Below are 25,061 nucleotides of genomic sequence, written 5' to 3' on the forward strand. Positions count from 1 at the left end.
AAAGAAAAAAAAACCCCAACTCTTTGGAGTCCTCAATAATCTTTAAGAGCATAAGGGGTCCTGAGACCAAAAAGTTTACAAATCACTGAACTTAATAATCACGTACACCTAATAAGTGTTATATAAAGGACAAGAATGTGGAACATCAGGGCTCCTGGGTGGCTCAGACAGTTAAGCGTCTGCCTTCAGAGAGCCTGCTTCTCCCTCTCTGCCTGCTCCTCCCCTCGCTTGTGCTCTCTCTCTCTGTCAAATTAATAAATAAAACCAAAAAAAAAAAAAAAAAGAATGTGTTACATCATTTCAATTGAGGACAGGAGAGGTTCTTCTGTTAAAGAAGCATTTAAGAAGAGACCAAAAGGGGCACCTGGCTGGCTTGGTCAGTAGAGCATGCAACTCTTGATCTTGGGGTTGTGAGTTCAAGTCCCACACTGGGTGTGGAGCCTATTTAAATAAATAAACACATACATACATACATACATACATACATACATACATACATACATAAAATAAGAGACCTAAAGGATGACTGGGAATTGGCTAGGTGAAGGGAGGGAGAGTTTTCAAGGTGGTAGAAACGGCTTGTGCAAAGATCCTGTGGTAGGAGATTGCTAGGTGAGTTTTGAAAAACGTAAGGCTGAGCATTCAAGGGACCAGATTTTGTAAGGCCTTGAAAGCTACAGTAAGTACTTTGGATTTTATTCTGAGTGGAAAATGAACTGTAGGGGGGCAAGGATGGAAGCAGGAAGCCCAGTGAGAAAGTGACTACCAGTGAGATGGTAACCCGGACCAGGGTGACAGAGAGTCAAGAACAAAGCTTAGGTTTGAGGGACCGGCAATAACAGGAACCAGAATTGCAGGCTGGGGAAGAAAGTTGAGAATTTTGGCTGAGCCTCCTCAGGTTGTTGAAACCTTTGAGACATCCCAGGGGGAAGGTCAAAGGGACAGAAGAGAGAGTTCCAGGTTCAAGGTTAAAACCCGAAAGTCACAAAGGGCACCTGGGTGGCTCAGTCGGTTGAGCATTCAGCTCTTAGTTTTGGCTCAGGTCATGAGCTCAGGGTCGTGGGATCAAACCCCGTGTCTGGCTCGGTGTGAAGTCTGCTTGTCCCTCTCCCTCTGCTCCTCTCCCTGCTCGCGCTTTCTTTCTCTTGCAAATAAATAAATAAACTCTAAAAAAAATCTGAGAGTCGCCAGTGTACATGCAGGTGGTATTTTTCTAGTTTGTTAACTCCATTTTTAAATTATAATTTCTAGCTGATTACTGCTATTAAGCATTTTTGGTTAAACAACTGCAAGTAGGGGCGCCTGGGTGGCTCAATCGGTTAAGCATCTGCCTTTGGCCCAGGTCATGATCCCAGGGTCCTGGGATCGAGTCCTGCGTCAGGCTCCATGCTCAATAGGGAGTCTGCTCTTCCCTTCTGCTTGTGCTCTCTCTCTCTTGATCTCTCGTGCGCTCTCTCTCTCAGATAAATAAATAAAATCTTAAAAAAAAAAAAAGACCTGCAACTATTAGGCACCTAGCTGACTCAGAAAAGCATGCAACTCTTGATCTTGGGGTTGTGAGTTTGAGCCCCACCCTGGGTGTAGTTTACTTAAAAATCTTAAAAAAATAAAAAATCTCTGACTATCTTTGTGTTTTTAATAATAGATAAAATTCCATTAACAAAAATATTTGGTGGTAGTCCTTCTAACAGGCAATCTGGCCAAATTTTCATACTAAAATTGTTTGCTGATTCTTTTAGTTTTTCCTTGAAAAGTATCCAAATGGCAGTTTTCTCTCTCGCCTTCTGATCTTTCCATCTCATTTATTTTTCTTGTCTTATACCATTTACAAAGACTTCCAGGACTGTGTCAAATGGCAAAGTTGGTTGATTCTCATGCACTGCACATGAGATGACTTATCTCATTATCCCCATTTTATAGAGGGAGAAACTGAGGCACAGAGAAGTTACTCTCTTGCCCAAGGCCACACAGCAAGCAAGCAGTCAAACCAGGATTCCAACCAAAGCTTGTGTTGTTCTCAACCACTGCCTTAAAAGAAAACTCAATCAGCATTCTTTTTTTTTTTTTAAAGATTTTATTTATTTATTTGACAGAGATAGAAACAGCCAGCGAGAGAGGGAACACAAGCAGGGGGAGTGGGAGAGGAAGAAGCAGGCTCACAGTGGAGGAGCCTGATGTGGGGCTCGATCCCATAACGCCGGGATCATGCCCTGAGCCGAAGGCAGACGCTTAACCGCTGTGCCACCCAGGCGCCCCTCAATCAGCATTCTATATATTTTTTTCAACAGGTAAAATACCCTGCAAGTTTCCACAGGGACCTCTGAAGCTTGAATGAGGAAGGTGGCGTGGGGTTTGGGGGGTGGCTGAGGTCTGGTTCTGGCTCCGCCCCCTTGCCTAGACTCAGTTTCCTCTTATGACGGAAGGTTGGAAGAGATGGTATCTAAAAGCCACAGAAATTCTGCCTTCGGAGTGGAGAGACAGGCCCCCAGATAGACTGTATTCATTTCCTGTGGCTGCCTACCAAAGTACCACAAACTTGGGTACCGCTTGGTGGCTTAAAACAACAGAAATTTATTCTCTCACCGTTCTGGAGGCCGGAAATCCTAAATCCAGGTGTCGGCAGCAGGGCCACACTCCCCACCCCCCAAGCTCCCCGAAAGGTTCTGGGGGGAGATCCTTTCTTGCCTCTTTCAGCCTCTGGGGGCTCCAGGCATTCCTCGGGCTTGTGGCCAGATCACGCCGGTCTCTGTGTTGTCTTCACAAAGCTTCTGGTCTACCATCTGTGTCCAATCACCCTCTGCCTTTCTCTAGTGAGGACACTTGCCGTTGGGTTGAGGGGCTGCTTGGATAATCCAACGTGATCTCATCTTGAGAGCCATCCCTTAATTACATCTGCAGAGACCCTTTGTCCAAATCGGCCCACATCCACAGGGCTCAGGTGGACATATCTTGGGCAGGGGAGGGGTGTATCATTCAACCCATTACACAGATGAAACAAGAACACTGAGAACAGGGAAGGAGTACGTGGCAGAGGCTGGACTGGGAGGTGTCCAGAGCCTCATGATTACACACGCCCGTTCCAGCACGGAATTCCGGTGGACCACCCTCCCGTGAGGACCCAGGTGACCAGTCCATCCTACACAAGGCTCTTAGAGGTTGTGTGAACTGCCTACGTACTCCTGGACATCCCCCACTCCGAGGATGCTTAGTCTTGAAGGGCGTTTTCCTTCTTCAACTGTTTTAAAGATTTTATTTGAGAGAGAGAGACCAGGGGCAAGAGCAGAGGGAGAAGGACCAGTATACTCCGTGCTGAGCACAGAGCCCCATGGGGGGCTTGATCTCACGATCCTGAGACCATGACCTGAGCGGAAACCGAGAGCCGGTCGCTTAACTGAGCCACGAGGCGCCCCCATTCTTTGACTGTTAACGTGGGGTCGAGAGACCTTCTCTTACACAAAAACTCCAAACAACACAAAAACTGCAAACAACAGTAAAAGCCAACACTTATACACAGCACTTAATTAGGCCAGGCTCCGTTCTAAGTGTTTAATATCTATTAACTCACTTAACCCCCACAAAGTCCCTATGAGGTCCTTTTATAGAAGAATAAACTGAGGTGCCAAGAGGTTGGAATTACAGGTTGGAAGTTATAGAGCTAACATTGGAACCCCGCAGTCTAGCTTCAGAGTCTAGGGCCTTTTTTTTTAAGATCTTATTTATTTATTTGAGAGAAAGAGTTCGAGTGCATGAGCAGAAGAGAGGCAGGAGACTCCCCACTGAGCAGGTGTGGGGCTCGATCCCAGGACCCCAAGATCATGACCTGAGCCCAATGCACATGCTTAACTGACTGAGCCACCCGGGGACCCTAGAGGCGAAGGTCTTGACTGTAAGCCAAGACACTGTCTCCTGGGGGCACACTGTCACGTGTTCAATCTGGACTTTGCGGGGGGCACCTGGGTGGCTCAGTGGGTTAAGTGGCCGGACCTTGATTGCAGCTTCCATCATGATCTCAGAGTCGTGAGATCGAGCCCGGGGTGGGGCTCTGCGTGCAGTGCAGTCTGCCTGAGATTCTCTCCCCCTCTCCCTTTGCCCTTCTCGCTGCTCTCTCTTTCTCTCTCTCTGAAATAAATAAATAAATCTTAAAAAAAAAAAAAAATCTGGACTTTGAGGAAGCCACGCTCCTAGATCCGTGGTCAGGCAACTGTCCGGCCATGTTGTCAGATACGGCAGCCACTGGATGAGTGGTGACACTCTTGAGAGCTTGAAACTTGTTTGGTCCAAAACAAGATGCGCCATGAGTATGAAATCCACACTGGAATTCGAAGACGTAGTGCAACAAAAAACATGTAAAACATCTCATTAAAAACTGCTGATGTTGAGGGGAGCCTGGCTGGCTCATTCGGAAGGACATGTGACTCTTGATCTTGGGGTTGTGAGTTCACGCCCCGTGCTGGGTGTAGAGACTATTAAAAAAAATAAAACGGACATTGAGTACACGTTGATATAACGTTTTGCATATTTCTGGTTAAATAATATATACAAACAGAATTATTTTTGCCTGTTTCTTTTTACTTTTTCTTAGGGTGGCTACTAGAACATTCTCACTTAAGCACGTGGCTTGCGTTGTATTTTTTCATGGGCAGCTCTGGTCCCTGGAATTTGCCCTCGGCACGTTCTCCATCTGGGGCCACTGAACCTCAGGATTTCTTGTGATCTACTAGAACAATCCACGCCAGAACCACATTCAAGTAGAGTGGCTGGGACTCGTGTCCAAACGTGGCCTCTAAAGGATGTTCTGAAATCCTTGCTGCCACCAGGCCCAGACTGAGAGGATTTTGTGGCCACTCTGTATACAGAGTTTATTTTTTATTAATAAATTACATAAACGTGTGCCTCTACTGAGAATGCTATAAAATAAACACTTACGAAGCTGAGATAAATACTCAGCGTAACTGGACAAGCCAGCCTGCCTCAAGGTCGAGAGTTCAAGTCCTGACTCTGCCCCTTCCCTGGCTGTGATTCCTTTGGTAAATCATTTGTCCTCACTGGGCCTCAATTCCTTCATCCAGAGCTGGGAGTGTTTGTTCCTGGCCCTGACGGTTATTGGGGGAAACTCCATGAGGCAGAATGTGCAAAGGAGGGGAGCCTGGGTGGCTCAGTGGGTTAAGTGTCTGCGTTCAGCTGAGGTAGTGATCTCAGGGTCCTGGGATTGAGCCCCGCATCGGGCTCCCTGCTCATCAGAGAGCCTGCCGCTCCCCCTGCTTGTGCTCTCTCTAATAAATAAATAAATAAAATCTTAAAAAAAAAAAAAAAAAAAAGAATGTGCAAAGGGCCCAGCACACTGCCCAGCAGAGAATGAGCTCCGCCAACCAGTTATCTTAGGGGTGGGGGCCTGGCTTAGGTAGAGGGATTCATGCTAAGTTCCGAACAGAGGGGATGGTTGAGTTAGCCCTTGAAGGATGGAGAAAAATTCAGTAGGAGAAGGATGGGAAAGGTCTACCAGGAAGAAGGAACTGAAGTTCAAGTTCAGGTGGCATGCAGGAGCACGTTCGGGAAAACGCAAGCAGCTTGGGTATGATTTGAGGGCAGAATGAATATGTGTTGGGGAGAAGGGAGGGCAAAAGATGAGGATGAAGAAGCAGCAGCATTCAGGCCACGGAGGGTCTTGTAGGTTATGGGACTGGAGCACTGGGGAGCCATAGCAGGCTCGGAGCAGGAGGAAGACCTGACAGGAGAAGCTTGTGTTTTAGCAAGATCCTTCTGGATGGGAGGGCAGGTAGAACTGGGGTAAGAGAACGGGGCGGGGGGGGGGAGTGTAGGGCAGAATGAAGTGGGGATAGGGGATCAAGTAGAAACAGAGAAGAGGCAGAACATAAATGAAATCTTTAAAAGACAGAATGAAGAGGAGAGACAGCCTATGGGGGGAAATAGAAAGAAAGCAACCAGGATGAGGCCAGGCCTCTGGTCCAGGAGACGGGGTCAATAGTGGGCTTCTGCCTGAGCTGGGGACCCTGGAGGAGGAGGCACAGGAAGGGAGCTGCAGAGGTCAGGGTGAAATCCTGTAGGACATCCAAGAGGAGGCATTCAAGAGCTGCCAGACATTTGGATCTAGAGTGCAGAAGAGATGGCAGGACTGAGACTGGGAGGCTGTCAGAGCTCACACAGGGCTGAAATCCTGACAGTGGGAGAGGGTGGAGGGTGCAGCTGGCCAGCCAGGGCTGTGGGAAGTGGCCTGGCCCAGGAGAGCGGCCTCAGTCCCCAGGTTCTCATGTCTGTCTACGCCTGGGGACATAGAGACGGGCAGACCCAAAGCCCCACAGGAGTGCCCGATCAGTGGAAGAGCCCAGACACACACAAGGATTCCATGCCTCCACGGGGTATATGTGTGACAAATGAGGGCTCCAGGAAGTACAGAGACCTATTCCCAAGGACCAGGGACAGTGGAAGTATCAGGACCAGTTCCTGGAGGGGGATTGGAGAGGGAAAGTGAATTAATCAGAAGCCTCTCAGCTTCAAGTGCAAACATGTTTAGCGAAATGTATTGTCTCGCATTTAAAAAAAAAAAAAAAAGGATCAAGGGATCATACCAGCTTCAGTCACAGCTTGATCTAGGAGCTCAAATACGATATGAAGTCACTGTTCAGTCTCTAGCTTCCGTATTTCTCTGATTTTTCCCCCCCTCTGGAGGACTTTTCCTTGAGGTAGTAAAGATGGCCCCAGCAGCTTAGGGCTCACATCCCACTCTCTTGGTGACCCCAAAGGGAAGAAAGGTCTCTTGCCCAATGGTTCCCTCACTCACAAACTGGATTGGACCACCTGTTCACCCTTGAAACAAGCACTGTCATCAGAAGTCAGAAGAACTAGAATGCTCTGGTTGGCTGGGCCTGGATCATGTTCCCTTCCCCAGAAAGGGAGAGTGGGGTGAGATAAACAGGTGCCCTGAAATTTAGAAGGGGTTGGTTTCCCAAAGGACAAGCAGGAGGCAGAAGGCCGGCAAAGCTACAGATGTCCATGTGGCTGAGAGAAATGGGAGGTGGGGAAACAGCGTCCTCACCTGTGAATGGAGCACGGGAATAGTCCCTTATCTGCTAGGTCTAGAGAGAGGATTCAGTGACATAATGCAGGTGAGGCATTTAGCAGATTTTTCTGCAAAGAGTAGGCTAGGTGCTGAATAAATGTCACTTTTTTTTTTTTTTAAAGATTTTAAGTAATCTCTACACCCAACGTGGGACTGGAAGTTAGACCCTGAGATCGAGAGGCGCACACTCGACGGAGCCAGCCAGGCACCCCTGCAGCTATTATTTTTAAAATAGTAATCAATATTACCACCGCTGAGGACCTGCGGTACCTATATGCTGGAAGGTAATGAGCTCCCAGGCACGGGATGAGACCTAAAGTTGAACAATCACACACTGGAAGATGGTGTAGTCTACATTCTGCAAGCCATTGCCCCAACTGGTTTCTCTCCAGGCTTTTGTCTTTTTATAAAGATTTGTATTTATTTATTTATTTGAGAGAAAGAGAGAGCGCGAGTGGTGGGGAGGGGCAGAGGAAGAAAGAGAGAGAAGCAGACTCCCTGCTGAGCAGTAAGCATGAATTGGGGGCCTGGAGAGAGGGCACCTGGGTGGCTCAGTCAGTTAAGCGGCTGCCCCCCTGGGGTCATGATCCCAGGGTCCTGGGATGAGTCTGGCATTGGGCTCCTTGCTCAGCGGGGAGCCTGCTTCTGCCTCTGCCTGCCGCTCCCCCTGCTTGTGTTCTTTCTCTCTGACAAATAAATAAAACCTTTTAAAAAATGGTTAAAAAAAATAAAACACAAGGTCGCTTTAGATGCCCCTTGTCTTTAGTTTGTAGCCACATCACCTCCTCAGAAAAAGGCCTTTCCTGACTACTCTTGCCAAAATATCCGCATTTGTTCGTTCATTCATTCATTCATTCATTCATTCAAGTAATCTCTATACCCAGCGTGGGGCTCAAGAGTCGCATGCTCTACCACCAGCTGAGCCAGGAAGGCGCCCCTATCCCCCTTTATTTTAATATATCATCCCATTTTACTTTTCTTATAGCACTTATCACAATCTGAAAACATCTTATTTACTTTCTCTCTCCCCATTAGAACGTTAGCCTCACAAGGGCAGGAATCTCTGTCTGTCTTGTTCACTGCTCTGTCCAGGTCGTCCGCCACAGTGGCTGGCATTCCGCGGACCCTTGATAAACATTCCTGGAATGACGAGATAAATACCACTTCTGAGAGGTAGTGAGTTCTCCACTAAGAGAGCTATCCAGGGCGCCTGGGTGCCTCAGTTGGTTAAGCAACTGCCTTTGGCTCAGGTCATGATCCTGGAGTCCCAGCATCTAGCTCCGCATGGGGCTCCCTGCTTAGTGGGAAGTCTGTTTCTCCCTCTGCCCCTCCCCCCTCTGGTGCTCGCGGGCTCTCTCGCTCTCTCAAATAAATAAATCTTAAAAAGAGAGAGAGAGAGAGGTATCCAGGCTGAAGCAGAGGGATCGTACCTCGCAATTCATGCTTCAAGGCCCCAACCCGGGTCCTCTCCGGCCTCAGTTTCCCCATTTATAAAATGGGTCCGCGGGCAGGGGGGACCCTTGGCCCAGCTCCTGCCTGCGATTCCAGCAGGGGCCGCCAGGGGGCGCGGCGCCTCTGCCCAAAGCCCGCCAGTGGCCTCCCGAGTCCCGGTGGAAGCGTCCCGACGTTCCTGGAATGTTCTGAGCCCGGGCGAGCGGAACCCAGGAGGCTCGAGCGGATGCGCGGCGTCCGGGGCCGGCTGGCCGCGCTCGCAGCACAGGGGGGCGGGCGGGAGGGAGGTGACTCAGGCGCGCGCCCCCGGCCCCCAGTTCTCGCGAGGGGGCGCGCACGGCTCGGGAACCCGCGCGGCGCCGCGTCCATTTTTACCCGAGCGCCGCTAAAAATAGTCGCCGCGCTCGGAGCCGAGCCCGAAATAGCGGCCCCCAGATAAGGCAGGACGACTCAGCGCTTCCGGGGAGCGGAAGGGGAGGCAGCGGGGGGCGGAGGATGGTGCCGGGCTCCGCGGGGCCTCGCCGCGCAGTCCCGGCCGGTACCCACCCCCCGCCCTGGCCACCGCGCTGCCCCCAGCCGGTCCCCAGCCTGGCTTCACCCTCCCCTCTGCCCGCTGCCTCCCGCGTTGCCCATCTCCTGTCCCCGTCCACCCTCAGCTTCCCCTCCATCTTTCATCCCTGACCACTGGCCCTCCTCTCCCCTTCCCTCTCCCAAACCCTGCCCCGAGACCACCATGTCCCCAACGGGCATTCATCGCCAGCCCTCAACCTCCCCATCCCGGAGCCCTGGCCCTATTCTCCCCCAGCCACAGCACCGATCTCTTGCCTTTCTGAATCTGCCTCTGCCCTCCTCCCCAGTTCTCAGCCCAACTTCTGACGGGCAGGGGTGGGTCGCGGGGTGGGGTGGGGATGGGGAGATCACAGGAAGTCAGACAAGCTGAGGGCTGGGGGTGAGGCTCTTTGACTTATTGGTTTGTTTCTACAGTGGACCCGGTAGGTTTAGGTCTGGGTCTGTGTCCATTTTCTCACCCCATGCCCAGCGTTAGGATTCAGGTTGGGGCCAAGACACAGGTCTTCCGTCACCAATATTGGGGTCTCTGCATCGTCAGAGTCAGGGCCCAGCCCAGCACTCACTCTTTTGTTCCCAATCCTAAATCCACTATAGTTCTTTCCTCCTTTGCAAGTCAGTGATTGGACGCAACAGCTCCAGGCCTGGGGACAGGCCGTGGAACAGCCAGAACCCTGCTTTCTCTGGGCCTATGTGTCCCCTTTGCACTTGAATCCTCTAAGGCACCTTCCTATTCTGATATCCTGTGACTCTCAGTGCTTAGTCCAAGAATCAGCCTCAAGGAATCTTACACTGCATTTTCCAAAGGTTCAAAGGCAACAACTGCATCTTCTAGTCTCTGAAACATCACAGCACAGAGGGACGGCCTGTCCTGTGTGGCCCCGGAAAGCAGGGTGTAGTAGACAGATGTTGGTTCAGGCAGAAATGCTTGGCTGTAGATGGAAGGCCTCAAGTGGTGGTAAGGTCCCTGTCCCTAGAGGACACCAAGCTTTAGCCAGCCGCCTGCTCAATTTGTTGTCTGGATGGCTGGGGGATCTCACCACCAGGCAAAGGGATTGAACTGGAAGGTCTTTAAGGCATGAAGAATCATGTATTTGGGATCAAGGAATTAAGAAGCTGGAAAAGTCTGCAAGGACCAGACCAAACTGGGTCCTGTGGGCCATGCTGAGGAGACTGGACTACCCCCAAGAGCACTGGGGAGTCATGGCAGGTTCTAAGCAGGGGAGAGACAAGGACAGATTTATGCTTTAGTCAGATCTTTCCAGACTTGTGGATGTAGGCTGAGGAGGGGAGGAGGAGGACAGGGCAGATATGAGAGACAGGCAGGAAGGACCAGACTTAGTGGCCAAGAGACTGTGGAGGGAGGGGAGCCCCTGGGATGAGGCCCAGGTCCCTGCCCAGGTGTCAGGGTGGGTGGTGGGGTCCCCCCTGAGATGAGGCCTAGGAGGAGGAAGGAGCAGGTATGGGTGGAGGTACCCAGATAAGTTCCAAAATCAATCCAGAGATGGTAAATTTTAAATAATAAGTTTTTTTTTTTTAAATTTTTGGAAAACGTATTGGCAAAACCAAGGTTATACCTTGGTTTTCCTCCTCCCTCTGATCCCCACTTCCCACTGTTAGCTATTTCTTGTGTACATTGGCCAATAGGATTCGAAGAGCTCTCATCGTGTCCTTCCTGGCCTGTGCTAAACCCAGCCCAGGAGTGCCCTTGCTCAAATCACCCCTCAGTGTGTGCGCCAGGCACCAGTGCTATGCCCATCCTAGAGAAGTGAAAACTGAGGCCTGGAGAGGTACATGGAAGTCCTTTCACCTGCCTGGCTCTGACAGCTTTTCAAAATTGAAGGCATGGGAACTGGTGAGGTTAGAGAGGGAAGGTCCATAAGGCCAGAGTCTACAGCCCCAAGAACAGAAATGGCAAAGGGGAGGGGCGAGGGGAGAGAGAGCACAGTGGAGAGTTCAAGGAAGGCTGCCTGGAGGAGGAGTGAGAGTAGCCAGAAAGGTGGCTTCCAGAGCCTTCTGACTGAAGAGTTTGGATGGAATGAAATCACTTCCTTGGGGGGAGGTGGCTGAGTTACCACTGGCAGCAGGGTCGAACCCCCTCCACAGGCCCGCAGGACCCCAGAGGTGTTTATAGGAGACTGGGGCTGCTTGATGACGTTTCAGGGACACAGTGATAGCACAGCGGGCTGTTATGACGTCTGAGTGATTCGCCAACTGCCTGTTACAACCAGCATCTCTAGTCATGCCCTGTGGGGGGGATGAGGATGGGAGGAAGTGACAGGCCATGGGGTGGGGGTGGGGGCGACAGGGAGGCAGTCCTGCAAAGACCAGGGACTCAGGACCTGAGAGATGCATTCTGCCCCTTGCACTAGGGAACCTTCTCCAACCAGCGGTTGGATGTGAGGATCCATCCTTTTGAGCTGTGTCTAGGGTGGAATTGGTCTGGGCTCAGAATCACATGTCAGCCCAAGACTGCTGGGATCAGGGGCCGATGTTTTTTTCGCTGTGTGTCCCTGTCACCTAGGACGGTAACTGGGACACTGCCCTCTCAATACATCTTTATTGAATGATGGAATCAGATGAAAGGGGTCAGCGTTCTCTGGGACTCAGTTTACCCTCCTGCCTAAAAGCTGTGGCCATCAGGGCCCCTCAGCCAAAGACGTCCGTAGCGATACCCCTCCCCACCGCGGGTCTCGGATGCCAGACCTTGCTTCTTCAGTGGGGCAGAGGGACCACCAAGAAAACGTGTTCGCGCCTCTGGTGGACTCCGCCCACTTGTGATGTCACAAGCCGCTAGGGGATCCCGACCCTTGTCCCTCCCTTGGGATGGGGCGTGGAGAGGAACCGGGAGTCGACTCCGGCCCCTCCCCCGGGCCTGGCGGTGTTACACAACCCGACGTCGCGTCCCCAGGGATGTTGCCGGACGTCCTGACCGGTCCGGGGACAATGGGCGGGGAGTGCCCCTCCCGCCAGGAGCCCGAAGTGGCAGGGGTGCCCCCTCCTCTGATTCACCCTTGTTTCCGGCCCCCTTCATCCTCCTCCTTCTTCTCGGGGATCCTTAACTCCCCCCAAACTCTCTCTATCCTCAATTCTTGTCCCCCTATAACTCAGATTTTTGCCCAACCCACCTGCACTCAGCCTCCCCCCAGCTCCCGGCCCTCACTCGGCCACTGTGATTCTCGAAACTTCCAGATTCCCATGCCTGCCTTCATTCACCCATCCCGGGGCTCCTCTTCCGGCTCCCTCAAACTCCTCCTCCACCTTCCTACCCCGCCCTCCCAATCTCCTCCCTTACCCCCCCCAAGCTTGCCCCATGATCTCAGTCTTCCCCAAAACCCCCCTTCCGCGACCCTCGAACTGACCCCTAATCCTTTCTTGTCCCTAATCTCAGTCCCCAGTCCCCTCTTGTATTCTCGAAACTGCCCGGATATCCCAACCTCATCCCCCCCCCACCCCCAATCGCATCCCCCCCAACCCCCTCTCTCCCTACAGCGGCCGCTCCCCGCCCCCAGGCCGGGCCGGCCCGCGCCCCTCCCCGGCCGGCTCCCACGCCCCGCGCGGGTTCCCAGGCCGCCCCCCCGCGGTGGCCCAGAGACCCAGTTTGCGGCGGCAAAACATTGGTCTCCGGGCAACAGGCCCCGCCCGCCCCGGGGCGGCCCGAGCGAGCCCTGCCGCGCCAGAGCTGGGTGGCGGCAAGGCGGCGGGGCCAGGACTGGAGCCCGGGGCCCTCGCCCCCAGAGGCCTGCAGGGCGCAGGAGACCCGGAGACACACAGCCAGCAACTAGGACCTGGAGATTCGGGGGGGCCCCGAGCAAGAAGCTCGGAGAAATTCGTGGAGGCCGAAGCCACGGGGGAGGTCTGGGACTCAGTGATGAAGAGAGACCAGGAGACACGGCGAGCAAGGACCGGCCCCCAAGTAAACACAGAGATAGCCAGATGAACACAGACAACCCCAGGCCCGCAGGGACGCCTCTGAGGGCAGGATAATCAACCTCTGATCTCAGGGCCTTTGCACTTCTGTCACAGGGACTGCCCCTCGCCGATTCTCAGTTTCCGCGTCCGTAAAATGGGTAGCACTTAGTCTACAGGGCTGTGGCGCCGCTCAGTTAATTCACCGACTTAGAGCTCGTAGCGCGGTTCTGGCTCATACCATCCATCGTTCATTCATGCAACAGCTGTGTGTGAGCACCTACTATGTGCCGGGTGCAGCTGTAAGTGCTGGGTCTTCCGACAGTGAAGGAGATAAAGATCTCGGTCCTCCCAGGAGCTCTCGCTTTGGGGGTGGGGAGGGAGGTGGTGAACAGTACAGAAGCGTAAATAAGCGAAGTATTCAGCGCCCTGGAAAGTACTGAGCGCTGGGGAAGTGCGGAGAAAGGCAGGGCTGAATTGCCATTTTAAATAGGGTAGTCCGGGAAGGCCTGCAGGAGAAGGTGATGTTTGAGCAAAGACCAGAGGCGGGTGAAGCTGATGCCATGCACGCATTCGTCTTAGCATCCGGCTAAGACGATCGCAGTCCCCGGGGGCAGCAAGTGCAAAGGCCTTTAGGTGGGAACATTTCTGGTGTGTTACAGGAACAGGGAGGCCAGTGTGTGGCTGGAGCAGAGAGAACAAGGGGAGGGGGGTGGCAGAGACAGGGAGAGGGAGTAAGGTCAGATTGTGCAGGGGTTTATGGGCCATGGTGAGGCCTTTGACTTTGACCCAGAGTGAGTCAGGAGCCATGGGAGGGTTTTGAGCAAGAAGAGGGGCATGAATGACTTTGGTTTCAACAGCATCCCCAGGTCCGTATGTGGAGAAGACTTTGGGAGGCAAGGGAGGAAGCAGGGAGACCAGCGAGGAGCCCCAGGCCATGGTCGAGGTAACAGGAGGTGGTGACTTGGACTAGGGGTCGTGGGGATCCGATTCTGGAGGTGTTTGAACTTGGAGCTGCAGAATTTGCTGCCAGGCACGTTCACAGCAAGCCCTCAGTAGATGGCAGTAGTTACCATAGTGTTAGTGGGTGTTCACAACCTCTCCATAGGAATCGTTATCACCCCGTTTCACAGATGCAGAAACTGAGCCCCGAGGAGGTCACTCAGCTTGCCTCACGACTCACAACGAGATCAGGCTCCAAAGATGGTACTGTTGTCAAATTCACAACACCTTCGGTGCCTGGAGCTACACTCTAACTTCTCCATGTGAGCCCCAGGACCCCGGGAGCAAGATCCTCCTTGGCCGTACCCGGTGGGCTTGAAAGCGATGACCCAGGAAGAATGCTGCCCAAGTGGTGTTTGGGTTGTCAGCCAGTCACCCATGCTGGCCCAGGACACTTGCTTGGAGGCAGGCAGGTACACGCAGAGAGGGTGCACCCAGCACCTCCCATCCCGGCATCTGCGTCCCACACTTAATCCCAGCGCTTGGCCCTGGCACACCCCAGCGCTGCCTGCAGCAACCTGCTGAACGGTCCCACACTCGCACGCAGACGGGGACGTGGCCCTCCACCGAGGAGCTACATTTTCGGGCAGTGTGCCCAAAACATCGAATTTCTGTCCCTGGCTGTGTCTCTATGTTCCCCTATCTTTCCTCCTCTCCTTTGAACTCTATCCTGTTTCTCTCTCTTCTGGTCTCTGTCTTGTTGTTTCTGTCTCTCTCTGACCCCACCCTCACCCCCACTCCGTCTTTGTCATTCAAATCGCCACCCTCAGGACCCTCTACCTGCAGTGGAAATCTCTCTAGTCCCTGGCCACGTGTCTCCATAGAACCTCTCCTAGTACGTGGCGTCAGAACCTGGCGCTGGGACAGGTATGTCGGAGGCCCTGGGTCAGCAGTTCTGGCTAGCTGATCAGAAGCATCCAGGGAGGATCTCACAGGTTATAATCCCTGCCACCTCTTTCTGAGACTCTGACCCACAGCCTCTGGGTGTGGGACTGGAGAGGGCCACCTTTAAAAAGTTCCCTTGGTGACTGGGACCCCTGTTGGCCTGCTTAGTTTCTCCACCTAATTTTGCACCCAGGGCATAGCAAAGGTTCAGAGACCAGAGGCCCCAACCCAAGGTCACACAGCAGTCCGCTGTGAGGGGCTCCGTGCTGTCCAGAATCCGTGGAATCCCCTTGGGAACAAGTTTGGGAGTCAAAAAAAAAAAAAAAAAAAAAGAATCAGAGAGAGAGAGAGAGAGACCCAGAAAGGAATAGAGACTCAGGATATAGAGACTCAGGAAAAGAGGGAGTACCAGGGGTAGACAGAGACCCAGAAAGGGACTTAGGGGGAATAGAGACAGTGACAGAGATGCACAGAGATAGTGAGACAGAGACAGAGAGATAATGGTCAGAAAGACGCAGAGAAAGATACACATGAAGAGGCAGGAACTAAGACAGCCATTCAGGGGGCTAGAGATACCCCAAGAGGGGAAGCTTTTCTTTTCAATGAGACAGTATACACATGGCCCACGTCTTATAGGCCCTACTTCCTAGAAGCAGCCTGGGCCATGGTTTGGCAATTGCAAGCTTACCAAGCCAGGTCTCCTCCCCAGGCCCGGTATGTAGGATGCACGTTAAATGCATTTATATAACCTGCCCTCTGTGCAGAATCTAGGAGCTTTACATAACATAGCCCTGTGAGTCATGCTGCAGACATGGGGCACTGACCCGACACACCCAACAAGAGGGGACCCCCTCACCCAGGACCATTATCTGGAAGTGACTCTGTGAGATGTGAGCGATCACGCGTTTCACTGAGGAGGAAGTAGAGGGCCAGAGGGGAGCGAGACACTTGCTCTGGGTCACACACACAGGATCCGGCAGGACAGGAATCTCAACCATATCTGCCTGATTCCATAGCCTTTGCATCCCAGGGCACCAGAGAAAGACAATGACTCTCGATGCCCTCTTGTGCTTCTTTCCACATGAGGAGAAATACAAACACTAGTAATAGGACAATGCCCCCCCCCCCATGTATTGAGTGCACGGTGCTGCAGGGAGTACTTAACAAACACCATCTCATTTATTCCAAAACCGAGTGAGGTAGGGACAGACCCCAGTTATTAAATAACATCATTGTAACCGTTATGTACGGAGCACTTACTATGTACTAAGTGCTTAACAGGACTTCACAGAGTCTCAGTTCTGGAGGTGAGTGATGTTATCACCTCCATTTCAGGAAGGAAAGAGGCTCAGAGAAAGGAAGTCACAGGCCAAGGTCACAGAGCGAGTATTTGAACCCAGGTCGTTCTGGCCGGTTATCGATGCCACCCGTCCCCTCGGACGTGCTCACAGTGCGCCTATGCACACGTGCATAGTCTAACATCTAACACTAATATCTCAAATACTTTAGTTCGGAGCTCCCGCCTCATAGTTTTTCTCTGCTCGGGAGGTTCTAACCCGGCCTCCAATCCCCTCCACCTCCCCGACGCCTGGGGAGGGACCCTCTCCTCTCCTTGCAGCGCCTCCTTCTCGCCGCCGAGTCTGCGCCTGTAAAATGTTCCTGCCCCTTTAAGAGAGCGAACAGTCGGCCGGCGTTGCCCAGCAGCACCAACGTGGTTGCCAGGCAACGTCAACAAACGACGCGGCCGCCGTCTCCGCGTGCCCCCCCTCCCGCCCGCGCAGACGCGGTGACGCGACGGGCTGTGGAACGCCGTCGCCTAGCAACGTGAAGGCTGTTTGTCCCGGCCGGGCTGCGCGGCCGCACAGGGCGCAACCAGGACGGGCCCGGGCGGACAGACGCGCCGACCGGGAGCCCGGGGGGGGGGGGGGGGGCTGCGGTGATGGGAGCGGGGGAGAACCGGGTCCCCAAATTGCCGGTTTCCCTTTAGACAGCCGCCGTCTACTTGTCGCCCGCTCCTCCTGTCTGACCCGGGACCGCCTCCGCTCGGGTATCTGTTCGTCTGGGCCCCCTCCTCCCCGGCATGTCTGTTTGTCCAGCGTCTCCTGCGCCGTGGCTGTCTCATATTCCCCCAAACAATAACAACCAAAATAGACACAAGCTTTTGCCTCAGACTCCCGCGTTTCTGGGTGCATTGTTGTTATGGAGGTCCCAACCAGTGGAGACGAGCCTGTACCCGCACACACAGTTGGAGCCACAGCCAGAGCTCCCTCCCGTTCCTTTCCCCGCTCCCCTCTCGGGTTCTGTTCTCTTGCCTGTCCTTGAGCCTCTTTCATCGGACAGGCAGCCCCGCGGTCCTTCCATCCTGTGTCCGCGATGCTGTCCACAGCTGGGAGAGTCTAATAACTCATCCCAACTCACCCCCCCAACACCCCCCATCCAAGTAGCTTCATGTGACCAGGGCTGGGGCGAATCTCCAAGCAGAGAGAAGAAATTGGGTGTGTGACAGCGTGAATGGATGTGACTGGAGGTGCATGACTCGGCCAGTGACAATGTGTACGTCGGGTATTTCCTGTGTGAAAGCACGATCATGAGGGCTTCCTTTGTGTGTGAGAGCAACTAACTACCGGACTGAGAGTTTCCCCAGCTTGCATTTGCGTACCTGGTTATATAGGTATTTGGAGCCCTGCTAACTGTAGCTGTGGGTGTGTTTGTGTAGTTGTGTCTCTGCATGTGGTCATATGTGAAACAGTAAGTTTGTGAGTACCTGTGCATGTGTATGGTTTTGCTCTGGTTTGCATTTCTGGTTTCTTGTGTGTGTGTCGTTCTGGGTCTCGTATGTGTCATCTGCATGTAACTGGATGCAGGTCCTTGTTTTTGTGAGTAGATTATCTCTAGAGTTCTCTCTACAGCATTTATCACAATTTCTAGCAATGCCTTTGTTTGTCTACCATCTGTCTCCCCCACTGCACTGTGTGCCCCATGACAGCAGGGCCCAGAGCTGTTGTGGTCACTGCTGGGTCCCCAGCACTGCCTTACACACAGTAGGTACTCGTAATTATTTGTTGAGTAAATGAATCAATGAGTCGTGTGTGTCCCTGTCAAGTGCACACATCAGTGTAACTGTGTGGGTAGTCCAGTGCTTCTGGGTGGTGGTCTCCTGTGTGTGGTTCGGATCACAGGAGGGGGCACTGCGTTTGGCTGTGCAGCTCTAATTTGCAGCACCCACCACACTGTGTGACGCATAGGAGGGCCTCCGTCAATATTTATGGACTTGACCTGCGTGGTTGTCTCTGTTTTAGCGTTAGGACCTCTGCATACCTCAGTTTTCTCATCTGTCAAATGGGGATAATAACCGGCCCACTCATGGGACTCTTGTGGGGAGTAAATGAGTTCATCTAGAGAGCATTTAAAAAGTGCCGGGCACAAAATAAACATTTACCCAAATCTCACTTTTGATTGTCAGCAGTATTATTACTTCTTCTTCGTGTGGCCCTGGATGCAGAATTCAAGTTACAGACTCAGGTGTTAGCTGTGTGGTCCTGAGCTAGTGGGTACCAAAATACTTCTGAGTCTCAGTTTCCTTCCTGTAAAATGGGCGTGATGACAGACCTCGTCCAGAAGTGACTGTGGCTAAATGAAGCTGAGTCCGAACATCTCAGCTCTGGTCGGGCTCTACAAGGCCCAGTCACATTGTCACTGCCAAGCTCAGGTTCTGGGGAAGGCCGAGGAGGGGTGGAGCTTGGGGGTGGGAGGAGTAGAGGAGCAAATCCTTCAAGGGGACCAGGCACGCACACAGTTGAGAAGAAAAAGCATCTACTGAGGCAGGCTGGTGGACGGTCAGATTCCAGAAAGGACTTCTTCCAAAGGCTGTTAGGGGCTAAGGATTAAAAGAAGCTGGAACAGTCTGGAGGGCTGCCTGGAGGAGGAGAAACCAGCCTGAGTCTTGCAGGCTGGGGGAATGGAATTTGGGGAGGGGGTAACACTAGCACTCATCATAAGGTACAGTGTGTAGACCCCCGCTAGGGGCTTTGTGACAGATTTCTGTCTGTCTTGTTCCCAGCTGTGTCCCCAGTGTCTACAGTGCCTGACACAGGAGACCCGCTGAGTAGATGTGTTTGAACGGCTGATTGAATGAATAACATGAGTGAATGAATTTCACCCCACAACAACCGGAGTCTAGGTCTTGGGGGGAGTTAGGGAAGGCCCGGTGGGCTGGCAGGGCTGGAGCGGGCCCTGAGCCTCCAGTCCCTGCGGAGTGCTACCCCCCCCCCTGCTGTTCCCACAGCTCAGGGCTGCGGAGGGCGTGGAAGGGGCCGGGAAGGGAGTGTCAGGCGGGCCGGCCCGCTGCCCGCCCTGGACAGCTGCCCAGAGTGTCTACTGCAGGAGGGAAAGGGTAGCTCAGGCGCCTGAGTCACCTCAGAGAAACCCCGGGCCGCATACCTGGCCGCTGACATCACCCAGCCAGGGCACCCCCCGGCCGCCCAGACAAGCGGGCTGAATCACAGGCGGAATTCAGCCACCGCGGGCGCGGGCACGTGGCCCGCTGTGACCCCCACGAGACACCCCCGCGTGGCCGTCTGGCTGCGGGGGCCGGCAGGCCGCCTGGGGGTCAGTGAGGGGGCACGGGGCCTGAGTCAGGGACCGGGCGGCTACCGGCGGAGACCACCGGGGCCGCAGGCGTCCTCGAGGTGCAGGAGGGAGAGCGTGGGGCCCAGAGCGGCGGGGAGGCCCCGGAGCTGGAGGAGGAAGCCCGTGTGGGTGTGCCGGGGAGGCTGTGGCTTGTGGGCAGTGGCTCGATGACCTGCTGGGGTGGGGTGGGCCAGGCTGATTGCGCAGAGAACCACGGGTCAGGGAACAATGGAGTCGCCATACAATGCGCTCACGCAAGCACTCTCGCACGCGGACACACCCACACCTGCAGGCACGCACACTCGGAACCCCCGGTGGGGAGGCCCCTGCCGCCATCCACCCCGGGACTGCGGAGCCTTCCTGCCTGGGCAGGCGCCTGGGCCTCACTCCACACAAGCCTGCAAGTTGGGCAAGTTCCCTAAGGGCTCCGGGCCTTGCTTTCCGTATCTGGGGAATGGGGATAATAATTCTGCTCTCCCGGAGGCGCCTACACTCGCGGGGGCGCATACTTTCTGCCAGGCACTGCTCTCAGCATTTTGCATATAAACTCATTTACTCCCCAAAACAACGCTAGGAGGGAGGTGCCCTTGTTATCCCCACTTTATAGATGAGGACATTGAGGCTCAGAGAAGTTAAGTTACTTGCCCAGGGTCACACAGCGAGTGCCCTCCCTAGAGTGTTACTGGAAGAGTTAAACAAGAAAATACAGTGGTCCTAGGGGGGCCTGGTAGGGTCCTTCAGTGGAGCATGTGACTCTTGATCTTGGGGTCGTGAGTTCCAGCCCCACACTGGGTGTGGAGCTTACTTAAAAAAAAAAAAAAAGAATATAGAAGATAGAGTAGTTCTGTATAACGTAGCACCTGTCACATGGTCAGTTTTCTTAAGTGACTGCTGCCATATTATTAATACTACTCAGATTATTTTCATCCTAAGTCCAGCCGGAAAGGTCTCCAAAAGAGTCATCCTCAACACCTTGGTCTGGTCCTCCCTCTTAGCTTCCCACCGTCTCTCCTGCTTCCCCTTCTTTGGTCTTACATGTCCGTCGGGAGAGAGTGCTTTCAGGGACTCACTCCTTATCTAGATCTTTTCAGGACTTGGTGGTGGTCGTTCAGACTCACCTCCACCAGGAAGTTCTCCTGGCTTGCTCCAACCTCGCTGAACGCTCCTGCCACCCCATGCCTGGAGTGATTATAGCCAGTGACACACCATCACACTGGGTGGGTCTGGGTTACAGGTGAATGAGAAGCGAGCCCCCACAGTGAGGGGGGTCCACAGCACCCCCGGCCCCGGGGCCGGAGACAGGCCAGGAGCTGAGAGGGGCCTCTGCTTAGCTCGGTCTGCATGCCCGCATATGTGGAACTACGTGTGTGTGGTCTGAGCGCGCAGGAGAGAGCAGACACAGTCATGGAAGCTGGGCGTGTGAGTCTGTGTATCTGTGTGCCTTGTTCTGTTGGTTTTTATACAACTCTGAGCAAGTCCACGGGCCCGTGCATCTGTGGGTGCATCTCGGCACAAATGTGGATATCTAAGAAATTCTGTGAGTCCGCAGCACTGGGGTCTTACCCGGTGGCGGGGGCGCCTGGCTCTGCCGGTTTGTGCGTATGGAGTTGTGTGTCCGTGCAGAGCGACAAAGGAGTGCACCTGTCCGTATCTGTGCGGTTGGCTCTATGCGCACCTCTGTGATGTGTCCACACAACAGCGTGGGTTTAGCTGTGTGTGTGTGTGATTGTGCATTTACTTCGGTGTCTGTGTATCCGTGCAGACAAAAGTGAAAGGCGTGCGCCTGCCCACCTGCTTCGTGTGCGTGTCTTTCTGTCTCCACGGTTTGGATTCTGTAAATCAAGCCTCCTTCTTCACACCCCGGAAAAATGTGTCTACCCCACCCCACCCCACCCCTGGAAAGACCCACGGTCACCAGCTCAGCTCAGTTCCCCCTTGGACACGGGCAGGAAGGACAAGGAAGCCGACTGTTCATTGACACCTGCAGCCAGGCCCTGACACCCACGTGCAGCCTCCCCGCTTGTCAGCGGGTCGAGAACATCTTCCCCCTTCCAACAGCGTGATGACAAAGGAACAGAGAGGCCCAGATATGCTTCTGTCTGAGACAATCTGTCAGAGTTTGAATGCACCAACGAGTGAATAGTGAAGATTCACTTAGTCCACAAATGTTTACTGAGCACCTATGGAGTGCCCAGCACTGTGTGGGGACATGGCAGTGACCAGGACAGCCCCAGCCCAGGCCTCAGTAACAGTACAGCCCAGTGGGGGAAAGAGCCCCAGTCCCCAGAGAGTGATGAACCCAGAGAGGCAGAGCCCAGAGGGGGACTGCCCCAGGGAGGGCTTCCTGGAGGAGGAGATTATAGGCTAAGGAAGCAACAGGGAGAGTGCTCCAGGCAGAGGAGAGAGCACATGCAAAGACTTGAAGACAGGGAGGGAGACCGTGGTGTCTAGAACATGGAGATTTGGCACAGGCCAGGTTATCCCTGACCTTATGGGCCACGGTGAATGGGGAGTTTGAATTCCAAGTGCAAGTGTGCTGGGAAAGTCAAGCTAGGGGGGCGCCTGGGTGGCTCAGTCGTTAAGCATCTGCCTTTGGCTCAGGGCGTGATCCCAGGGTCCTGGGATTGAGCCCCACATCAGGCTCCTCCACTAGGAGCCTGCTTCTTCCTCTCCCACTCCCCCTGCTTGTGTTCCCTCTCTCGCTGTCTGTCTCTCTCTGTGTCAAATAAATAAATAAAATCTTAAAAAAAAAAAAAAAAAAGGAAAGTCAAGCTAGGAGGCCCCAGTCCGGACCACTTGGCTTCCCTGAAATGCCACAGACACCCCCTCCAGGAGGCCTCCAGGACTGCTTAGTGGGGAGCTGGCCCAGCTAGCCAGTAACACTATTCAATGCTGGGTACCAAGGAGCCTGCAAGTCACCAACCGGCCTAGCCCTACAGTCATGGAGTTGACAGTCACAACAGCAGGACACACACCTGCACATGCACCCCCTCCCAACTCCATTCCGCAGAAACACCCACAGACCTTCCTCTTGCGGCTGAAGCCCCAGCATCGCCCAGGGGCTTGCTGGCAATGCCAAAGGCCCCACCGGATCTGCACTGTAACCAGATTCCCCAGCTCATTCACGATCACACAAACAACTAAGAAGCCTTAACCGCCTTTAGTTTCTTTTCTGCACAATGTGGATAATAACACAACCTCCTTAGGGGGCTGGCGCGCTGTGAGGATTAACTGGGGTAACGTGCGTGAAAGCGCCAAACGCAGCCTACTAAGCATTTGCTTTTTTCCTCCTCCTCCTTTTCATTATTAAATTTTGGAGCCTGAAAGGACTCTCAGAGCCCACCGTCATCCAGCCTTCTTGCTCTGTAGATAGGGAAACTGAGGGACAGGGTAGCATGAGTTTTGCCCAAGGAAGGATGGAAGATGGGCTGAGGCCCGCCTTTGGCAGAGCTGGCCCCATGGCTGTTTACAGGATGCTCTGAGCAAGGGGGGCTGGCACTGCCACCCCACCCCCCACCTGTGGGGGCAGAAGGCTGAGGACTCCCCCTGCCTCCTCCCCATGCAGAGCCAAGCCCTCTGGAGCCAGAGAGGGGGAGGTCTTGCCCTCTCCCCCACATTCCAGCCCTCCTCCTCCTGGAAGCTCCCTGGGATTGAGCGCCATGAAGAAAGACTTGCCTTGCCCACCTCATGCTCTGTGTGTTCGGTGTGCCTATCTGTGCGTGTGTTTGAGTGAGACTGTGTGTGTGTGTGTGTGTGGTCACCAGGGCCAACTTTTCTCTTAGGCACAGAGGGCACAGTACTAGGGCCTATGATACTTTTAGGAGCCCACCAAAAATGTAATTTCTTTTAAAATCAGAAGAAAAAAATCCCCTGAACTTCTAGGTAAAAATGTTCTAATATACAGTATTATCTGTCTTTATACCAATGCAGTCATAATTAATATCCTATTTTATTATTTTTCTAAAGGATTTATTTATTTATTTGAGAGAGAGGGAGCGAGAATCTCAAGCAGACCCCTGCTGAGCGCAGAGCCTGATGTAGGACTCGATCTCATAACCCTGAGATCATGAACGGAGGCAAAATCAAAGTTGGACCCCCCCAACGAACTTAGCCACCCAGGTGCCACATAAAATATATTTTCAAAGATGTCTTTATGGAGGAAAAAGACAATGAAAACAAAAGTTTCCGTGGCTCAGGAGGGTTAGAATGGGACCTTGTGTATCTCTCCTTCTGGCTGACATCTCTGTGAGGGTCTATATCGGCAAAGGTCCGGGTGGCTCTGTTTTAATAACAAAACAAAATCCTACAACGTGCCAGGCATATTCCAGATTTCCTGATACTCACCTCATGCAATCCCCCACCAGCCCCATGAGCTGAGCACTACTCCTGTCCTCCTTTCCCAGGTGAGGAAACGGAAGCTCCAGACATCACTGACTCAAGGTCACCCAAGGATAAGTGCTGGGACCAAAATGTAAGCCCAGGCCCCCTAGATTCAGGGTCTGCCTGTCAAGGGCATAAATGCCCAGTGTCTGCATGAATGTGACCACCTGCACGTGAATATATTGATGTACGTAACTCATTAAATAATTAAAAGCACAGGCTCTGGATGCTTGGCCGGCTCAGAAGGTGGAGCATATGACTCTTAATCTCGGGGTTGTAAGTTCGAGCCCCACACTGGGTGTAGAGATGACTTATAAAAAAAAAAATCTTGGGGGCGCCTGGGTGGCACAGCCGTTGAGCGTCTGCCTTTGGCTCAGGGCGTGATCCCGGCGTTATGGGATCGAGCCCCACGTCAGGCTCTTCTGCTGGGAGCCTGCTTCTTCCTCTCCCACTCCCCCTCCTTGTGTTCCCTCTCTCGCTGGCTGTCTCTCTCTGTCAAATAAATAAATAAAATCTTTAAAAAAAAATATGAGAGGGGCGCCTGGGTGGCTCAGTCGTTGGGCGTCTGCCTTCGGCTCAGGGCGTGATCCCGGCGTTATGGGATCGAGCCCCACGTCAGGCTCTTCTGCTGGGAGCCTGCTTCTTCCTCTCCCACTCCCCCTGCTTGTGTTCCCTCTCTCGCTGGCTGTCTCAATGTCAAATAAATAAATAAAGATCTTTAAAATAAAAAAAAAATCTGAGAAAATAAATAAATAAATAAAATAGAAGCATGGGCTCTGGGGTTGACGTGCTGCGTTCTTATCCCAGCTTTGCCGCTCTTTGTGTGACTCTAGGAAAGTGACTTCACCTTTCTGGGCCTCCATTTCCTTGCAGGTCGAACGACGGTTCCTACCTCATAGGAGTGTTGTGAGAAGGAAGGAAATTAATATGAGTGCTCAGGAAGAATTAGCCCTTGTTATAATTGTGGGAATGCGGTTCAGGTGTGTTGGGGACCGCATGACAGTGTGTGTTTCAACGTGTGTGGGGGGGGTGTTGCCGGTCGGGGGTGAATGCCCACATGAGCCTGTGAGTATGTGCCAGTGGCTGTGAGGACACATGGGCCACCTGTGTCAGGGTGTGAAGGTCTTTGGGCCGCCAGGGTGTTTCCCGTGTGCCTCCT

At 53.3% G+C, this 25,061-nt stretch overlaps 1 long non-coding RNA gene across 1 annotated transcript; it reads right to left on the reverse strand.

Moving 5' to 3' along the window:
* Positions 1 to 3,517: 3,517 nt before the first annotated feature.
* Positions 3,518 to 8,776, reverse strand: LOC148108287 (uncharacterized). Its single transcript, XR_015728123.1, has 2 exons — positions 8,509 to 8,776; positions 3,518 to 4,463 (listed from the first exon to the last, which is right to left on the reverse strand). It is a non-coding gene; the product is annotated as an uncharacterized LOC148108287 (long non-coding RNA).
* Between the last annotated feature and the right edge of the window lie 16,285 nt (positions 8,777 to 25,061).

Source organism: Ursus americanus, chromosome 21, assembly GCF_024610735.1.
Source record: "Ursus americanus isolate L20-20 chromosome 21, mUrsAme1.1.p, whole genome shotgun sequence".
NCBI classification, from domain to species: domain Eukaryota; kingdom Metazoa; phylum Chordata; class Mammalia; order Carnivora; family Ursidae; genus Ursus; species Ursus americanus.